The sequence below is a fragment of the Pinus tabuliformis genome, chromosome 5_2 (genome assembly GCF_031772625.1).
Source record: "Pinus tabuliformis cultivar Carrire ecotype Pingquan chromosome 5_2, CPIR1, whole genome shotgun sequence".
Taxonomy (NCBI): Eukaryota; Viridiplantae; Streptophyta; class Pinopsida; order Pinales; family Pinaceae; genus Pinus; species Pinus tabuliformis.
Window position 1 is genome coordinate 828,537,800 of NC_142306.1, and position 20,929 is coordinate 828,558,728.

Consider the following 20,929-nt stretch of genomic DNA (forward strand, 5'->3'; position numbering starts at 1 on the left):
CCCACTCTCGTATATCTCAACGATGCATACATATTCGGCATGCTTGTAAAGATTTATGGTAGATGCAAGGGTCTCTAAATTGATATAGGTGTAATTTTATTGAGCGCGCACGTTTACTTCACGAGATTGTTTCAGTCATAGACCTTCCCCTAAAATCATTGGCATAAGATTTGATATATCCACTATACCTTATAGCCCCCTGTTGGGAGTATCCGTGGTGAACTTAATGCATTATTGTCAGAATTGTGATTTGGACCACACTTTGCTAAATACATACCACGCCATATTGGTATTGTACCCAGGAACTTGCGATATGAATAACGTTAAAATTTATACATATATATATGATTACAAGATTCAAGACTATTCATACTTAAGTTATATTAATGTGTACAAATCGGAAACTCAAGTATCTTTTAATGCTTTGTTCATAAATATTTAAATGAGATAGGTTTTAACCGTGTACGTGTACATAAATTACTTGTAAACAAATTTTTAAAACAAAAAAATTACATAATGGTGAGAACATAAAATATACACAAAGGTTTGCTCTAAAAACTTAAACCGGCAAAACCAGATTGATTTTTCATTATATTTTTTTCAATGTTACAATACATATATATACATGTCAAAACATTCATAAACCTCAATCCATCAACCCAAGATTAGAACATAATAGTAGTTCCTTTGACCGAATCTACAAAATACCATGGGCAAAAACCATGATGCCAAAACCATGCGCGAAAATCATGCACAAAACCATGGGTAGGTTTGTCCACCATCCTTGGTTCGCCCAACTATTATTGGGTCCGCAAAAAACAGAAATTATTAGGGTGTTTCCTCGAACCCTGTGAAGGGGGGTTACCACACCCGCGTCGACCCCCCCCCCCCCCCCCACGCCTACGACCCCTCGCTACACTTGACGCAACATAACGACACCTGGGTATAGTCACATAAAGAATATAACACATACCCAACAAAAGATGTATGTTTAAAGTTATATAAATGTGTGTAATTCATAACTCAGATTTGATCTAATCTATTATGAATGTGAAACATGTGCAAAGGTCCACACACACACACACACACACATATATATATACTCACTCATCCCCATACTAACCTCTGACATATCATGGCTTGAGCATAATATAGTGATAAGCATTGGTGTGATGAATGGTTAGATCATTGACCTAACCTCATATGATATGTTGGAGTGCGCAACAAGTGTAATATTATAAGACTCCAACATTCACGATCAAAATTTATACATACATATATTGGATTATGTATGTATCAATTCGACTTCAAGTCACACATCGATGATATCAGACATATTTCATGTCTACAGTTTTTATTTTCACATTTATATTTGTGTATATGTATATGTATGTTTGAAAGTGATGTATGAAGTTGCGTATAATTTTATATATAACTATTGTGATGGTTGACATGCCCATAGCTTTCATAAATCTTGGAGAGTTATTCACAACTCACCCCTATGATTGCTAACAGAGAGTCAAGTGGCCCCACAACCCTAAAAGTGAATGTTATTTAGCTAGAATTGTTAAACACAACCAAGTTAAAAGTGGATGTATTTAGGATACCTAGCAAGATATATTTTATTGGTCATGGCATTGAATGTTGATATCCTAGTGGATAAATATTGTTGTGCTTTAAATAGGTACATTTATTGTGGTGTTTAAGATGATGCTCACGGAACATGATGTAAATAAGTCATGTGAGGAAATTAATTCTTGCATACATGGTCGAGTTATGTGGTAAATATCATGGTAATATTCCCATAATCCACCATGACATGTTCTTTAATATTGTTGCTACAAAATATAGCAGTTATTGGAGAGGGAAACCCTACAAGCTATAAACTAGACCTATTAGCAACAATAGGGTAGTGGCCCACTATCACCATAGCCAAAATCACTTGCTATTTATGGAATTTCACCAATGGGAGGAGTCTCAGCAGGAAAGAGATCACGTATGATAGGCCTTCTAAGGTTAAAGTGTTGGACATTGGATAAACCAACGCTCCCCATGTGTTTCACGACATGGACTAACTGCCTCCCGTGGATCCTTATCTTTGGCGATGTGATCATTGACGAACACCTACAGGTTTTGGTCTAACGACAATCGTGATTTCCAACGAGTGGTATCAGAGCGTAGGTCACGAGTTCGATACACACCCGGCTCGCGTTGGGAGCGAGATTGTTGGACATTGGATAAACCAACGCTCCTCGTGTGTTTCACAACATGGACTAACCCCCTCTCGTGTATCCTTATCTTTGGCGATGCGAGCATTGACCAACACCTACGAGTTTTTGTCTAATGGAAATTGTGATTCCCAACATAAAGTATTTAATGATCTCACTAGGAGGTCTTCTAGAAAGGCACAATTTTGGTACAAGGATTCACAAGGAAGCAATTCACTTTCCAAGAAGACTCTTAGAAATGGAGGCTCAAGACCCATGGTTTGATTGATTTGACGAGCGTTGGAGTAACTCAAGGTCATGGCGAGGAGAAAAGGTTTCTTGCAATGAATATTAGCTAGGCCAAGGCTCATGAAACCTCCAAGAAAGTACTTAAGTTGAGGGAGGAAAGACTAGGGTTTCCCTCTTAGGGAAAACACCTAGGGCAAGAAAATTTATGGATGAAATTGAAGTGGATTCCCACCAAATTGATAGGTTTTGTGGCAAACCCTATCTACTTGATGATTAAGCTCTCCAACCATCGAAATCCCCTCTCCTTAGAAATTCGCACCAAGCCCTAGTTCCTTCTCTAGTCTTGAAAGGAATGAATTTTAAGAGGGATAAAATATGGAAGAAAAATGAGATTGGTCACTACCGATTTGCATTAGTGCCTTTTCCTTTGGGTATATGGAGTCAAGGAATGTCTTAAATTAGCTAACCTTGCTTCTAAGGAGGCCAAAATTTAATGCCCTAGCAACAAACTTCAAGCACTTACCACTCAAAGGAATAATGGAAATTTATGGGAAAGCTACTAGGAGTTCACCAGTAGGATAATTCTTACATATCATGTATGTGTAATGCATGCAAATACATATAGCTTAGCATTCAATTAATCTTCAGTAAAATTAGGGCACAATTTTAGCATGAACTAGAATTAATAGTTTCATACGAAACAGAAAAATATCTTCAACAATCGAGAGTACTTACAATACAATAAGCAAGAGATCCATCCATTAATCCAAAGAATAGCTCCAAAGAATGTCCAAAAATCAGCTCCAAACATCAAAATGCATCCAAGATCCAATAGAACTTACAAAAGAGCAAGTGTGAGTTTCCTCTATGAGCTTGAATTCCAAGTGTAATGAAGATGAGGGATTAAATGAGGTCTCTCCAATATATATGCGCTCTAACATGACGTATTTTAGCCTACAAACCCCCCTAGTAATAAAATAGTGTGTTAGAAAAGAACTAGGTCGCAAGCCAACCTAGCAGCTTTTACAAAATTAACTTTATCTCCACAAATACTAGTTGAAATGAAGACATCATGCTTACATGGGTTGCTAGGAGGTTGACATTGAGGCCTTTTGGTGCCATGACAAGTGTATAAGCTCTCTAAAATCAAGATCTAGGGATTGGATCCTATATCTTGGTGCAGATCATCTTATGGCCCCCAAATATGGGTTTGGGGCACAAAATTGGGTCTCATGGGTCTCCAAGTGACAAAATATATATCTCTGCTCCAACGTTCGGGGCACTAAACATGGTGTTAGCCCTCCCATGTCTCAAGGCATGAGATAAACCTCATATATGCCCTGGATCAACTGCCACACCTTATATATATTCTAAGCTAGCTAGGGGTAAATTGGTCCAAGTGAATCATCCCATCAATAATCAGGGCAAAGTGTAGAAGTTATGGGTGTTAAAGGTGCCCATGGCTATGAATGATGCTCTACAACTGTTCAGAGTCCCATGGCTCTCAACACATCACTTGTGGGTGTCAATATGTCCCTCTAGAGGACCTAGACCCTAGTTAAGTTGCCCAGACCTATAGATGGAACCATCTACCAATCACACACAATATCCAGTGCTACAACTTTCATCATTAGGTACATTAATCATTATTGCATCTAAGTGAACCAAGCTTGAAAGAAGTGGGAATAATGACACTTCATATGTGGCTTCTCTTCCAAAATTGGGGTCATAGTCTTGTAATGGTTTTACCTCCCTAGGTAGGAGTGCTTAATAGATTATGATATTAGGTATTCCTAACCCCTAAAGAAAAGTGACATGTCCTCATTCCACCCTTCAATCGATAGGTTCCATGTGAATAATGATGGAATGGAGGGAGAAAGAACTCCATGGCCAAGTGCCATGGTTAAAGGGACCAACTGTGATGAAATATCTCACCCTGGGTGTATAGAAGTGAGGAGGGAGAAATTATGGATGCATGGGCTACCTCGTCCTTAGTTTTTCCACTCCTCTAAATTTCCTTTTACTTTTTCTTGAATTTTCCTTGTATTACTGCCCATAGCTCGAGGAATGAGAGTTTGCTTTGAATATGTATAGTAGTTATTACCCACTTTAGGATGGGGCAGTTCATTTCCCATAAGTTGTTGGGACATGCAAGGGTTCCTTCTCTACAGTGAGACAGGACAACATTGGCCCAGTGACTAGGTGATGGCCATACAATAGAGGTAGAGCTCATGCTTGGACTTTGACCATGTGCTAATTTATAAGTCTCGGCCATCTTTTTTATTTCATTTTTATTTTAATTTTCTTGTGGCCATCATATGCTTTTTTCTTTCCTTTTAGGTGCATCAACCTCCCAGGGTACACTTCTAGTACCTACCCAAGGTATGAGGATGTGTGAGTGCCAAATATAAATGAACCAATGGTTAGTTGACTTGAAGAAGGGAGGTGGAATAGGGGCTCATAATGTAAGATGGAAAGTGGTAAGTATGGAATAAGGATGGATGGGGCTACATTATCTCAACCATGGCTTCCCAATTAGTGCCATTTTCTAAAGCCATGAGCCATTAGGGGATGTCCCACTGGACTAGGATTGAAAATTAGCCCCCATTTAATGTGAAGGGACAAGATTACGGCCAAGACCCTTGTTTCTTCCAAGTTACCCAATAATCCATGTCAAAATGCCCAATGCAAACAAGTATAAGCACATGATTGCAAAATGAATAAAGTACATATTGGTCAAAAATCTACCTTCCAACATGTGCTCTTGACAAATGGGCGAGGAAACATATGACTCATGCATATGGTAGAGATATGAATGGCACATCACATTGGCTACAAAGTGGCTCCCAGGGGTTGTCGGCTACCGGTTGGAAGAGATGAATAGGAGAAAAACTTCTCCTATGGGTGACCCACTTTTGGTAGGTAACATATAGATAACAAAAAATAATGTTATAATTATTGTTGTGAGAATGCATATATAAATATTCGTTTAAATGTATGGATGGACATATGGGACCATTCACTTAGACTATCATTGAATGAATATGTACATACATTCTACCTTGATTTTATATATTTATATTTAATTGTTTATATGGTATGGTTGTTTGTGTATGCTACATTTACATATTTGGGCTTATATATATATTTATACATAGAACACTTTACATATATAAGGGTTTATCTAATTATAATTATAATTATATATATATATATATATATATATATATATATATATATATATATTCACACATTTGTTTAAAGGATGTAGTTCATGTATATTTTTCCTTCAATGAGTTTTATCAGGTAATTGCTAGATGACCAAATTTAAAAAGGAAAAGAGAAATTTCTTAGGAACCACATAGAATACTAGTGTTAGTGTGGTTAGGTTTTATTTTAAGGAATACTTTTAGTCTCGGGCTCAGATTGATGAAGTACTTACATCATCGAAAGAGCTCTTTCATCGAGCTGGAATTGATGGTTACATTCATCTCTAATTCCAAAAAATTATTGAAAATGACATTTGTTTTTGGGTAAACATGGAGAAATATATATATATATATATATATATATATATCAAAATCTTAGTAACACCTTCCACATCTCATAATAATTCAAAAGGGTTGGTAGGTAGTGTTACAACCTTTTCCAAAGAAATCATTCTATAGAAATTTGATTTGAAATTAAACCCTAATGGTGGAGATAAGTTGGGATAAAAATTAGTCAAGGGTAAGTCATTGGGATAAACTTTAGACTTCAATTTAAGTTAGAACAAAGCAAGGATCAACTAAGATTGAGTTGATTGAGAAAATTGACCTAGTGAGGGTTCCAAAAGACAAACTTAGTGAGATAGAATCTCCGATGTAGATTGCACTAGAGAAGTACAATGTTAACCATGGAATGGGGTAATTGATGTGTAAGACCCCCAACCACCCACTAAGGCATATTATTATCTCTTCAATCATAAACTATGAAATTTTTCCTTAAACTTAATTCACATGCTTTTGATACCCTAAATGGTAGTGCCCAACATGCTCCAATAATAAGTAAAGCACTAATTATCTACCCTATCATACAAAGCATACTACCATGTAATGCACACATGCACATAACTATAAAAGTATGATAAACATATAGAATTTTATTAACCATGTACCACATGTGTAACATGCAACATACAAAGTGGAAAACATATAGCATAAGAAGAAACACTTATCTTTCAAATGAAGAACCAACTAGTTGTAGACCTTAAATGTTCCACCTAACCATATACCACACTTCTCATAATTTGTCAAAAACAAGCCATCCCTGAGTTGGCCTATGAATTCACCAAGAAAAAAGGTTTCCTAAAGCCACTAAAGTCCATAGATTGCTCTAGAAAGGTAACAATACAAGGTATTATGCCCCACAACATTCCAACCTACAATCCCTTCTTCCCCACCAACCTACACAAGCCAAGGTAGTGCACCCCCTATTCCACCTTTGTATCCCCTTAGGATTTGCCACTACCCTTCCAGGGCTTCATCATAAGCTGACTAAGAAGGCTTATGGCCCTATGGCTCTAGGAGCTCTAACTACCTTTATGGGTCTCTAGATTTCATCTAGGCCCCTATACTTCTATCTCTCGGGTTTATTCTAACCCAAGGAAACCCAAGAAGAAGTGCACACCTAGATCCACATAAGATGAACAAGGTAACATTATCATAAGGTCACACTCCTATCCCATCAAGGAAGTGTAATAGACAAAATAGTAAGAATGATGGAATAACATTAAAGTTCTCAATTTTATGTGCATATACCTTTTTTGACAAGTGGCACTCACAAAAATCACTTTAAGGAATTAGGATAGAAATATGTGCATTTTCTGACTTTAGACTCATTTTAATAATGGATTAGCCCACTAGGCTTAATCTCTTCATCACTTAGCCCTTAGCCCCCTTCCCAATAGTGTCATAACTTAGCCCTTAGCCACCTTCCCAGTAGTGGAATCCTAACCCCGCCATTTCTTTTCTTTTACTTGGTCTGCAACAATGGTGTATTTATTAATAATAGTGTGATTACATATTTACATAGCTAGTCTCACTGCCTTTTAACACATAGGCTCACTGACCTAAAATTACATAGACACTTTGGCCTCAAAACATATATAAATAGACACACTAGCCTGAACACATATGTACATGGTAATGCAGGCCTCAAAATCTCTCTCGACTCCCTAGCCTGAACATGATATGTGCAATGCATATAGGGATCATCATAGGGGTGTTACATTCCCCTCCCCCTTATCTATGCATTATCCTCAATGCATTTACACATATATACAATTGCAACTATTTAAAAATGTGAGGGCATTCCTCCCTTATGGTGTCTTTATGTTCGCATGTAGCATCACTAGGATTAAAATGTGTCCACTGCACCTTTACCAAGTGTAGTGCCTCACTCTAGTTCACTGACTTTGATGTTACCTTAACCCTAATATATTTGTAATCACCCCTCCCACATTTACTCAATTTCATCAATATGTCAGGGTAAACATGAGACGAAGGGTTACTATGACATGAGCCGACCTCCAAGCTTCACTTTTAGAAGTGGGGCTGACAACTGAAACTTTCTGACCACAACTGACATCCTATAGGGCTTACAGGACACTCAAGAGCTAAAGGACCACCCCAAGTGACCAAACCCTGAGTTAAACTGCTTTTTTAGTGACTTATCACCCCAACTACATGCACAAGCCTGCCTGAGTGCTGTTATGACCCAAAATTCTCAATTCAGTGCCTGTGGTCCCGAGATCTTAGCCACAATTCCAAGCTAGCCTCCATAATTTTTCCCAGAACTTCCTGAAACTTTCTAGAATGATAAATAACTTAAAGAGAATGCTAAACATACAAAACTTGATCAAGGAAATGACCTAACTAGGCCTAACCATGACAATGATTTCTTCAAACATATGGTGAACATGTAATCTACAAGTCATGAATGCATATATATGAACATACGAGTTTGAAACTTGTCTAAGAATCACCAAGAATGTCTAATGTCCTCTCATAATAGCTGCAATAACATTTGTTAGCCCATGAATTCATTGACCATCAAGTACGTACCAAATATTTAATAAGACATAGCTAGAGTACATTGCAAATCCATTCTTATAACCAACATATAACCATATTACCAACCATGACATAACAACCATCAAATCACCATATTAACAAGTACAAATGCTCATAAATTACAATAGAAAAATAGCTCTTATTAATTGATGCAAAAACCAACCAAGTCAAGGACTTCCACGTACCACCCAACCATAGATTGGGATGAACCGAATTTATCTTTCAGTCAATCACCCTCGTGCCATACTCCAAGCATGAATATGGGAACTCAAGATATAAATATATAGGGCTTCCCAGAGATTAAAGCACCTCCACCCTCAAGCTATCACGATCCCACCAAAACTGGTCAAGAGATCACAATGCCCGAAACAAGCTTGAATGCCTTAGAGTTTCTTCACCAATACCTTGAGGAATTTTCTTGTCTCCACCCACCTGTCTATGGATTCCTGGAGATTAAACCACCTCCACCCCCAACCCTTGGGAATTTCCCTGAGACCACCTCATCCAGTTCCAAAACCTTCTAGCAATCCAAAGCTCAACCAAATAAAAGAATCTCATCACACCATGGCTATCTGGAAATGGAAAGACACGGGTCACACCCGGGAAAACCCATGCCAATGAAAGAAAATAACAAAATACACAAATGCATGTATCATGCATTCACAAACGAACTAGGAAATCACACATGGAACCTGTTACCTGCAAGTATTCTTGTGGAATCTGCTTGATCCAACCTTCCTTGCTTGTTCTTCCTTTTCTTTCCTTTGTTTGCTTACTTGCTTTCTCCTCTTGGTGATCTTATCTCTCTGAAACTAATTCCAAATTCAAACCAAAAAAAGGTTGTGAATTAATCCTCACAAGCCTTTTTATCATTGAGGCCTCTTTTTTCTTCAATTTCCTCTATTTTTCCTTCAATTTTCCTCTCATGCAAACCTGTGACCTTTCATCTCCCTTTTCTCCTATTTTCCTTTATTTTCATAAATAAAATTCCAATTAATGCCTCTTTTCCTTTGTCAATGTGTTTTCCAATTTCCTTAGCCATAATAAATAGAAAGTGACACTCACTAGGATGTTTTGCCCAACATTTAGCTCGAAATACGTGTCCCATGAACTTGTTCTTATTTTGCCTTTATTATCTTTATTACATGAACTTTTAAGTTGGGGTTGTTACAAAACCCTCCCCCTCAGGGGGAACACCTTCCTCGGTGTTCTTTGACACTTGTAACTAGCAAGACCACTGGAAACCAAAACATACTACTTATATAGCTTGATGCAATATTTGCAACGAACAAACTACTGAAAAGAAGAACCAACATGACATCCATACCGATTATTGGAGCTTTACAACACAACTCATTGTGGTATTTACAATAACAACCATACATAGATATGTATATATATCAAAACTCCTTTACTTCCATTGCACTTTAACTTTCTCTATTTCTCAATTCTGGAGCATGAGTTGTTTTTGCTTCAATATGCACTAAGGTTCCAGCTAGAATTCTCCTTCTAGCTCCACCTGTAATACAAACCAATCAATCACATGATCAACATACTTCGCATAACCTTTAAGTAATGAAACATGGAAAACATCATGGAATTTCATTTTCGGCGACAATGCAAGTTTATAGGCCACTGGTCCAATCCTCTCAAGGATCTCAAAAGACCCGCAATACAGAGGTGCCAACTTGGCATGTGACCTAATCATCAAGGAGCTCCTCTTGGGCTTGATTCACAAATACACATACTCCACAACTTGAAACTCCTTAAACACCCTGTGTTGATTTACCAAACTCTTTTGTCTTTCTTGTGATTCCTTTAGATTCTTCTTGATAACCTGCATTTCTTGTTCCATCTCTACCAACATGTCTGGTCTAATCAATACCCAGTTCACTAGGTCACTCTAGCAGATGGGAGTATTAAAACTCCACCCATAAAGTGCCTCAAACTGACTCATCTTAAAATATTCATGATACCCATTATTATAAGCAGATTATACCAGTGGAAGGTACTCCTCCCACCTCCTCTCTTGGTGCATAACATACATCCTTATCATGTCCTTTGTAATCTTGGTGTCCCTCTTTGTCTGTCCATCTATATGCAAATGATAAGCAGTACTGGAGGCCAACTTCATGCCCAAACCTGCGAATAAATCGTTCCAAAACTTGGAAGTGAACTTAGCATATTTGTATGATACAATCTTCTTAGGAATACCATGCATTCTCACTATCTCCTTGATGCAAACTTGAGCTACCTTACTAGATGAATTAGTACACTTCACTTGAATGAAGTGAGCTGCCTTGGTCAACCTTTCAACCAAAACCATGATGGAATCATGTTGTCTATATGTCATCGGAAAACCTATGATGCAATCCACGGAAAAGGCCTCCCATTTCCATTCTGGAATTAGAATCGACTGCAATAAACCACCTGTATGCTTGCACTCTACTTTTACCTGTTGACAATTCGAACACCTTGTGATGAACTCAACTACCTCTTTCTTTAGATTCAACCAATATTAGAACTTCTTCAAAAATGTTAAAGTATTATGATATCACGAGTGACATGAATACAACTTGACATAAAATTCTAGCAATATAAGCTTCTTGAGCTCAATGTTGTCTGACACATAGATCATGTCCCTAAATCTCACCAAATCATCTCCCATGGGATGATAATCCACATCCTAATCACATGTACCCTATTGTTGTAACCTGTGCTTAAGTTGTTGATACATGTCATCCTATTGCCATGTCTACAAGATCTGATCCTGTAAATCTATCCCATATGAACTCATAGCTGCTATGTGATTCACCTGCACGTTTCTGCTAAGAGCATCTACAACCTTGTTCTCCTTACCCTTAATATACCTAATCTTGCAGTTGAACTCATTGAGCATGGTCAACCATATATCTTACCTGGAATTCATATTAGGTTGGTCAAATAAGTATCTCATCCCACTGTTATCACTCATCAAAACAAACCTCCTACCAAGAAGATAATTCCTCCACATCTTTAATGCATGAATGATCGCTGCCAACTCAAGATCATGCGTCACATAATTTTTCTTAAGTTCATTCAAATTTCTTGACTTGTAGCATACCACATGTCCCTCCTGTATCAAGACTCCACCAAGTCCTCTCTTACAAGCATTTGTACACACCACAAACTCTTTATCTACATCTGCAATCTTTAGAACTGGATCATTTGTAAGCAACTACTTCAACTACTCAAAACTAACTGCAAATTCTTATGTTCGTTCAAATTTCTTTCCTTTCCTCTGCAAAGATGTAACAGGGTAGGAAATTCGTCAGAAGTTCTTGATGCACATCCTGTAATAATTTGCTAATCCCATGAATGATCTAACTTCATCTACATTCCTCAGAGTTGCCCATTCCATGATAGATTTGAACATTTCTAGGTCTGTTGCTATACCTTCCTTCGAAACACCATGTCCCAAGTAATGAAATTTTGTCTAAAATAAACTACACTTACTAATCTTGGCATACAATTGATGCTCTCTCAACAGTCTTAACACTGTTGCCAGGTGTTCTGCATGCTCTTCCTCATTCTTAGAATATATCAATATAGCATCAATGAATATTATCACAAATTTGTCCAGATAAGGACACAACACATTATTCATCAAACATATGAAAATAGCTAGAGCATTATTCAAACCAAAAGGAACCATAACAAACTCATCATGCCCATACCTAGTTTGAAAAGCAGTCTTATATATTTCCTCTTCTTTGATGCGTACCTGGTGATATCCTAATCTCATATCAATCTTCGAGAACATTGATGCTCCCTTCATCTGATCAAATAAACCATCAATCCTTAGAACTAGATACCTTTTCTTGATCGTCACCTTGTTTAACTACATGTAATCAATACACAACAACATACTTCTGTTGCACAGACAACATTGGTAGACCCCAAGGAGACACACTTGGCCTAATGTATCCCTTATCAAACATATCTTTAAACTGCAAATTCAATTCCAATAGCTCTGTGGTGTTCATTCTATAATGTGCCTTTGATGTTGGTGCTTATCCTAGTACCAACTCAATAGAGAAATCCACTTCCCTGGGGGAGGAAACTCTAAAATATATGCTAGAAACACACTGTTGAAATTGCTACAAAATCAAATACCTCTTCAAGAATTCTTACCTTAGCATCCTTAGCTTTATCATTAGAAACATGTGGTTGCGGACAACATACACCCTTTCGTGCAATTGTGCTTTGCTTACATAGTTTTAACCATTCTCGCCAATGTAGGCTTCTTTACCCTGCAAGATTCTCTTCTCTCCATCATCATCCAAGCACTTAATAGCCTTCTCATAAAAATCCACCTTAGTCCTATGAAGGTACAACCAATCCATACCCAAAAACGTATTGTACGAACCTAATTTAGATTCAATAATGTAGGCATACCATTCAACTCAAATGCACAAGCTCTTACGATTGATGAACTATTTTCTCAGTACCTATAGCCAATTGCACCAACCAAGACTCTGCATGAACTTCTTTTCTCGAACCACACTTATACACTAGGTTGGGATTAACTTAACTATAATTAGATCCAGGGTCAATCAAATTAGAAACAACTTGATCACAAAGCTTACCTTCCATCTCAATAATGGATGCTTGGTGATCCTCCTGTTTGTTACCAAATGTTGCATAGATATGAGGAATGCTTTGCCCAACATCCCCAACTATGTGTACCTCCTGAGCACTATAGATATGAGGCCTACCACCCCAACACAATGGAAAATCCTTCTTGTGATGATTCTTACCACATATCCAACACTGCAAGGATTCCCTACCACTAGCTTTATTTTGATGCTTTCCAAGCTGAGGTCCATGTCCCTTCTCAATTGCATTAAATTTCTTGTAAGGAGCAATATTTTCCTTCTCACCTGCATCCTGAGGTCTTCCCCGCTTCAGTGACCATTTTCCTTTAGTCTTGTCATTCCCTTTCCAACCCTGCTTAGACTCGATCTTACACTTCGATTGCTCATAACAGTGCTTCAACTTTCCAATGACTTCTTCCAATGATCGAGGCTCATCATACTCAATCTGATCCTTAAATGCTAATGGCATTCCACTGATAAATATTTGAACTTTTGTCTTCTCATCCTTAAGATAAGGAACATACCTCAACAACTCTAGGAACTTAGTCATGTACTCCTCATCTATCATAGATCCCCTCTTCATCTCATATACCTCCTTGGCCTTTTCATCGGAGTACCTCCTCTCTGACAAGAATTTCTTATGAAAAGTCCCTTGAATTCATGCCAACTTAGCTCCCATGTCCTGATGTCTTTAAAATGCTTAACATCTTCCCACCAGATGTTTACTTTCCCTTTTAGGCTGAAAATAGTTATCCTTGCCTTCATGTTCTTTGTATAGCCATGCAGCTTAAAGAAAGGCTTCATCCCAAGTAACCATGCCTCTGCATCCTCCCATTTCTTCATCTCTCCATCGAATGTAGGCGGATTGGCCTTCTTGAACTCATCTGGAAAGTATCCCCTCTCACTCCTCCTATAAGGATGATAGTGATGATGAACATGATACCTGTCTGAACCAAAACTAGAACATAACCCATAACCACTACCTTTCATGTCAGGTGTATCCAAGAACTTACCATCTCTGACAATGTCATCTTTGTATGACTTATGCCCACCATGAGACCTGCTACCATATGCCCCATTAGTCATTTCCATAACTGAGTCGTGCTTGTCCCTATCTCTGTAATTCTGACAAACTTTGAAGTATAATTGCATTGAACTCTACTTGTTTTTCTTATGCCCTAGAAAGTCTTTCCTGTCACTGAATGATTATGTCATTGTCTGCTTTGCAACTTCTGATTTCTTCCTTTAGACTTCTCAAAGTATTTGTTATTTCCAAAGAGTACTCATCTCTGTGTTGCTTATATGATCTGTAAGGAGAGTCTCTTATAATCCGTCATTTTTCTAGTCATCTCTTATCATCATCTTCTTACAAACATACCATGTCAGATAAACCAAATATAAACATAATCAACATATGTTAGTGAAGTTCAGGGGAGGCTATCTCGTCTAAAAAATAATCCATATTAGCACGATACATGTATATACATAATCATATAAATATATTGACATCATGCATGATAACACTAACTGCATATAATGACCTCATGCATGACAACCATAACCATGACAACGCATGCATAACAACCAAATAGACATTGAAATGCATCCACGACAAACACATTCCACCCATCTAGTCCAAGTGTTGAACCTAGGAGCTCTGGTACCAATATGTAACCATGCCTCCCACATTTACCCAATTTCACTGGTCTATCAGGGTAAACATGAGACGAAGAGTTACTATTACATGACCCGATCTCCAAGCTTCACTTATGGAAATGGGGTCGACAATTGAAACTTACTGACCACAATTGACATCATACAAGGCTTATAAGACATTCAGGGCCAAAGGACTACCCTAAGTTACCAAACCTTGAGTTAAACTTCTTTTACAGTGACTTAACACCCCAACTACATGCACAAGCTTGCATGAGTGCGGATGTGACCCTCCAACCCCATGCACAAGCCTGTCTGAGTGTGGTTATGACCCAAAACCCTCAGTTCAGTGCCTACAGTCCTAAGATATTATCCAAAATTCTAGGCCAACCTCCAAACCACTACCCGTAACTTCCTGAAACCTTCCAGAATGATAAATAACTTAAATACAATATTAAACATACAAAACTTGATCAAGGAATTGACCTAAATAGGCCTAACCATGATAGTCATTTCGTCAAACATATGGTAAACATGTAATCTACAGGTCATGAATGCATATTTGAACATAGGAGTTTGAAACTTATCTAAGAATCACCAAGAAGGTCTAATGCCCTGTCATAATAGTTGTAATAACATTTGTTAGCCCATGCATTCATTAACCATCAAGTACTTATCAAATCCTGAACAAGACATAGTTAGAGTACATTGCAAATCCATGCTTATAACTAGCATATAACCAAATTACCAAGCATGACATAACATCCATCAAATCACCATATTAACAAGTACAAATGCTCATAAATTACAATATAAAAATAACTCTTATTAATTGATGCAAAATCCAAGTTAAGGACTTTGACATATCACCCGACCATAGGTTGGTCTGAACCAAAGCTTTCTTTCAGCAATCACACCCATCTCATATTCCAAGCATGAATGTGGGAACTCGAGGCATAAACAGCCAAAGCTTCCTAGAGATTAAACCACCTCCACCGTTAGGTTACCGCGATCCCACCAAAACTGGTCAAGAGATCACAATGCCTAAAACAAGCTTGGATGCCTCAAAGTTTCTTCCGTAATACCTTAAGGAATTTTCCTATCTCTACCCGCTTTTCGAGGGCTTCCCAGAGATTAAAAGACCTCCACCCCCAAACCTTGGGAATTTTCTTGAGACCACCTCACTCGATTCCAAAACCTTCCGAGAATCCAAAGCTTAACTAAATAAAAGAATCCCACCACACCATTGTTATCCAAAAATGAAAAGACAAGGTTGAAACCACTATAACACCTGGAAAAACCTGTGCTAATGACAACAAAGAATGAAATACACAAATGCATGTACCATGCATTCACAAACCAGCTAGGAAATCACACATGAAACTTGTTACATGCAAGTCTTCCTGTTGAAGCTCCTTGATCTAATCTTCCTTGCTTGTCTTTTTCCTTCTTTGTTCTTCCTTTGCTTGCTTACTTGCTTTCTCTTCTTGGTGCTCTTATCTCTCTCAAACTAATTCCAAAGCCAAACTGAAAAAAAGCTATAAATTGATCCTCACAAGCCTTTCTATGATTGAGGCCTCTATTTTCTTCAATTTACCCTATTTTCCCTTCAATTTTCATCTCATGTAAACTTGTGACCTTTCATCTCCCTTTTCTCCTATTTTCCTATTTTCATAAATAAAATTCCAATTGATGCCTCTTTGCCTTTGCCAATTTCCTTAGCCATAATAAACTGAAAGTGACACCCACTCGGATGTTTTTCCCAACATTCATCTTGAAATATGTGCCCCATGAGCTTGGTCTTATTTTGCCTTTATTAAATTTATTACATTAACTTTTAACTCGAGGCTATTACAATAGCATTATGGAACATACATTATTATTTGAGGACTTCAGATCAAGGATCCAATTATTTTACTTTTATTATTAGTGGATGTGATAACAATTGTTATGTATCAATTTTATGTTATTTTTGTTATGATGATGATGGTTGTTATGTTATCTTTGGTACAATTCCAGGTCCTCCTCCAGACCATTATCCAGAATTGCCTATGACTTTCTCGAATGATACCTGACATGACAACAAGGCTAAACATACAAAATTTGAATAATAACTTGACCTAACCATGCCAACCATGACATTCATTTCGTCAAACATATGGAGAACATGTAAGCTACAAGTCATGAATGCATATTTGATCACAGGAGTCTAAAAATTATCTGAGAATCACCAAGAAGGTCTAATGCCCTCTCATAATAGTTGCAATAACATTTGTTAGTCCATGCATTCATCAACCATTCATACATTCATCAAAACATGTCAAGAGCCATAAGTAATATACATCACATAACCAACATATAACCAACATAAAAACCATGGAAACTCAACCATAATATCGCCAACATAATCGCTATAAATATACATGAATCACAATAGAAGAATAGTTCTTATTAACATATGAAAATACCAACCAAGTCAGGGACTTCCACGTACCACCTGACCATAGATTGGACTGAACCAAATATCTCTTTCATCCAATCAGCTCTGTGCCATATTCCAAGCATGAATGTGGGTTCTCATGGAATAAACCAAGACAAAACCAAACCAGGGTTTCCAAATGCCAAACCACCTCAACCCTCAACCAGTGATTCCACCTCACGGTCGAACATCACTATCACCAACCAAATCAGTCTCTACCCAATTTTCCTAGGCTCCAAGAACTAGTAACTCAACCCACAACCTTACAGGGCTCCAGAGCATTTGTCCAACCTCTCTCCAGGAATTAGTAACACTACCCACCAAGGGCTCCAAAGTGTTTGTCCCAACCTAAGATCCAGTACTCTTAACTCAACCCAAGTTGTTCCAAGGATTCCAAAGAATTTGTCCCAACCCACAACAATAAGCATTTATGAGCTCCAATCATAAAACAATCAAGTGGAAAAACCCACAACACCATGGCTATCCAGGAAACGGAAAGACAAGGCTAAAACCACTGTCGATCCAAGTAAATATCTATGCCAATGGCAACACATAACTAGAAAAACACATGCATATACCATGCATCTATAAATCAACAAGGAAATCACACATGCAACCTGTTATCTACAAAGTGATTCAGATGTAGCTATTGATCCACTTGTGCCCTTGTGCTTTCCTGCTTTTCTTTACCTTCTTTCTCCAAATTCAATGTATGCATGAGTGCTCCAAGAATACTCTAAGTGTTCAAGAGTATAAAATAATGAGAGTATGAATGAGAGATCCAAAGGCTAAACTAACAAAAGGTTAAACCAACAATAGTTTTGAACTGGTCCTCGAAAGCCTTTTTATCATTGAGGCCTTTATTTTCTTCATTTTACTTCATTTTTCCTTCCATTTCCCTCTCATGCAAATTTGTGTCTCTTCTCATTCATTTTCTCCTATTTTCTTTTATTTTCATAAATAAATTCCAATCATGCCTCTTTGCCTTTGCCAATTTACTTAGCCATAAATAAATCAAAAGTGACACCCACTAGGATATTTTTCCCCTCATTCAACTTGGAATACATGTCCCATGACCTTGGTCTTATATTTATTTTTTGACATAGAAAATCAACCAAGGGTTATTACAATATTATTAAGAAATTAAAGTTTTTTTTCATGGAACAAAAGTATTAACAATATTCAATGATGATGATACAGATGTTGGACCAGTGAAACTAGAGGGACTACCGAGGCATAAGCGTTAAGGTAGGGACGTTGATGGAGCAACAATAGATTCCAATAGAGTTCTCTAACTAGTTTAGAAGAATTTGGAGAGTTTGACTCATCAAGTTCCTATACTACTCGTAGAAGATCTACCAAAGGCTTTAAGATGATGCATGGTAGGTGTACCATGGGATTTGGTGCAGATTTTTCGACGAGTGGAAAATTCCATCATCCACTACCATGAAATGCATCTAGGGCAGGGCCCTTAGTCTTAGAATTGCGTATGAATGGCTTATCAAATTATGATATCATCGAAAAAGAGCCCTAATTTGTAGGACATTTGTCAACATTTAGTAAAAATTTGAACACTATACACGCACACACACAATGATTTCGAGATTATTTAACCATGTGTACAATTGATTGATGTTATATTTATGATACTCTTTTCAATGTGATGAATGAATAATCTACCAATATAATACATAATTTTCAATAGAGTCAAAAACTAAATTAGTTAATCTTGGAATGTGAACATAAGTTATAAAATTAAATGATCATTCAAGCAATCTTACTCTCATAAGTCATTGATATAACAAAGGATATCTCACATGATAAATGTTATAAAGTTGAGACACCACCAGTTGGGAGTCCAAGTAAACTACCAATGATTGAATACCATAAGATATTGCCTTCGAAATTAATTATGTTAGTCCTTACAATCTCCTAGGTTGAAAAAGAAATCGACAAGGGTAACCTCAAACCACTTCAACTCAGTAGCTAGCCCTACTGAGCATGAGAGGGATCTCTCAAAGTCTCTTATCAATGATATGACTTTAAAGTAAATGAATCTTAGGCTAGATATGTATATTTGTTTGTGAAAATTTGGTTTTTAAAGGGTTTGCTGAACTTAGGGTTTGGAGCCACAAGTAGGTCTAGGCTATGGGAATATAGGAGCAAGCATAAGAAGGAGCTAGATGTCAGAAACCATGGTGTAATTTGAGTATTTTTCAGTGTAGTATAGAGGATATAGAATGGAAAAAACTAATGAGCATTAAAAAATGATTTCATTAGCTTAAGAAGACGAAACATATATCAGATAACAGAGCTTGAAAAACAAGAATTCTGAGTATTATATCACAAGGTATTCATAAAGAGAAGAAATATAATGTATGTAAAGATGTTTAGACCGTGATAAAACAAAAAGAGTGAAGCACAAACCCCATGAACTCACTGGGCTAGAGTTCCTTGAAAATCGTTGCAACCTGTATCTGTATTCACTGAAAGATGATTACAATGCAAGCCTCCTTCACAAAAAGTTCAACCTCCTTCTCCTTAGGTGAAATAATACTTATAGACTCTCCTAGACCACTTTCCCCCCTTCAGGAGTCGAATTCCTTGGTGGAGGAACTGACTCCAAAATTCTCTCAACCAACAGGTGAGAGTGAGAAGGTGTAACTCAAACACCTCATGAAGAGTTTGATTAGGAGTTTTCTTCTTTTATGAGGCCTAATGAACATCAAAAACAACTTATGATATGCATTTATTCATGCCTACATTACTTAGACTCGTAACTTGTGCCATTACAGATAGAATCTTTACTTTGACCAAGTCTGACTAGAAACTAGAAATTTTACATTTGAAAACATAGAAAATGCAGAAGCGCAGGCCAACTTTGATTTGATTTTTAGGTGCCTTCCAGGGGTCACAATGTAAATCTAAGAGAACAGTCAACTAGCCCTTCAAGTCTAGTTTCCAGAATAATTTTAGTTTCTAAAGTTGAAGCACGGGAAGACCTTCAAAAATCCATTCTCCCAAGGTCACTCTAGAAGCGCAGCACCTGTCAAAAAATGGTCCAGAATGCTATTTTTTGCCACTATTTTGCCTTTTTCTCCCAAACTAAGCCACCTCTACAAAATATGGGCAAATGCGTTTTTAGAGGATTCCAAGACCTTTCCAAAAATATAAACTTTTCTTCAAATGGATGCGTGAGGAAAAAGCCAATTTTCTGAACTTAGACAAAAAATTCTCAAAAAACTCAAAATGCTCAGAATTGGCTCAAAATTGGAGGGAAGGTGTAAAAATGAGTTTGTTAAAGCTTCATGGTTGCTTCAACAAGCATCTCCAAGTTTCCCTCATCCTTTTGATCTTTTTTGGACTCCTTGAGCTTATTTTTGAGTTGTTTCACTTTGACATTGGCGATCATGTTTTGAGCTTGATAATGATGTGCCATGTGTCTGAGCATTTGATTATCTCTATTTGCATTCTCTAGGAGATTTTCCAAATGTGCATTCGCCCTGTTGAGCCAATATTCTTTGTCTTGATGTACCTATAGGGCGATCCTTTCTTCTAGGTCTAGGTCTTCATTGAGCAATATTTGTTTTT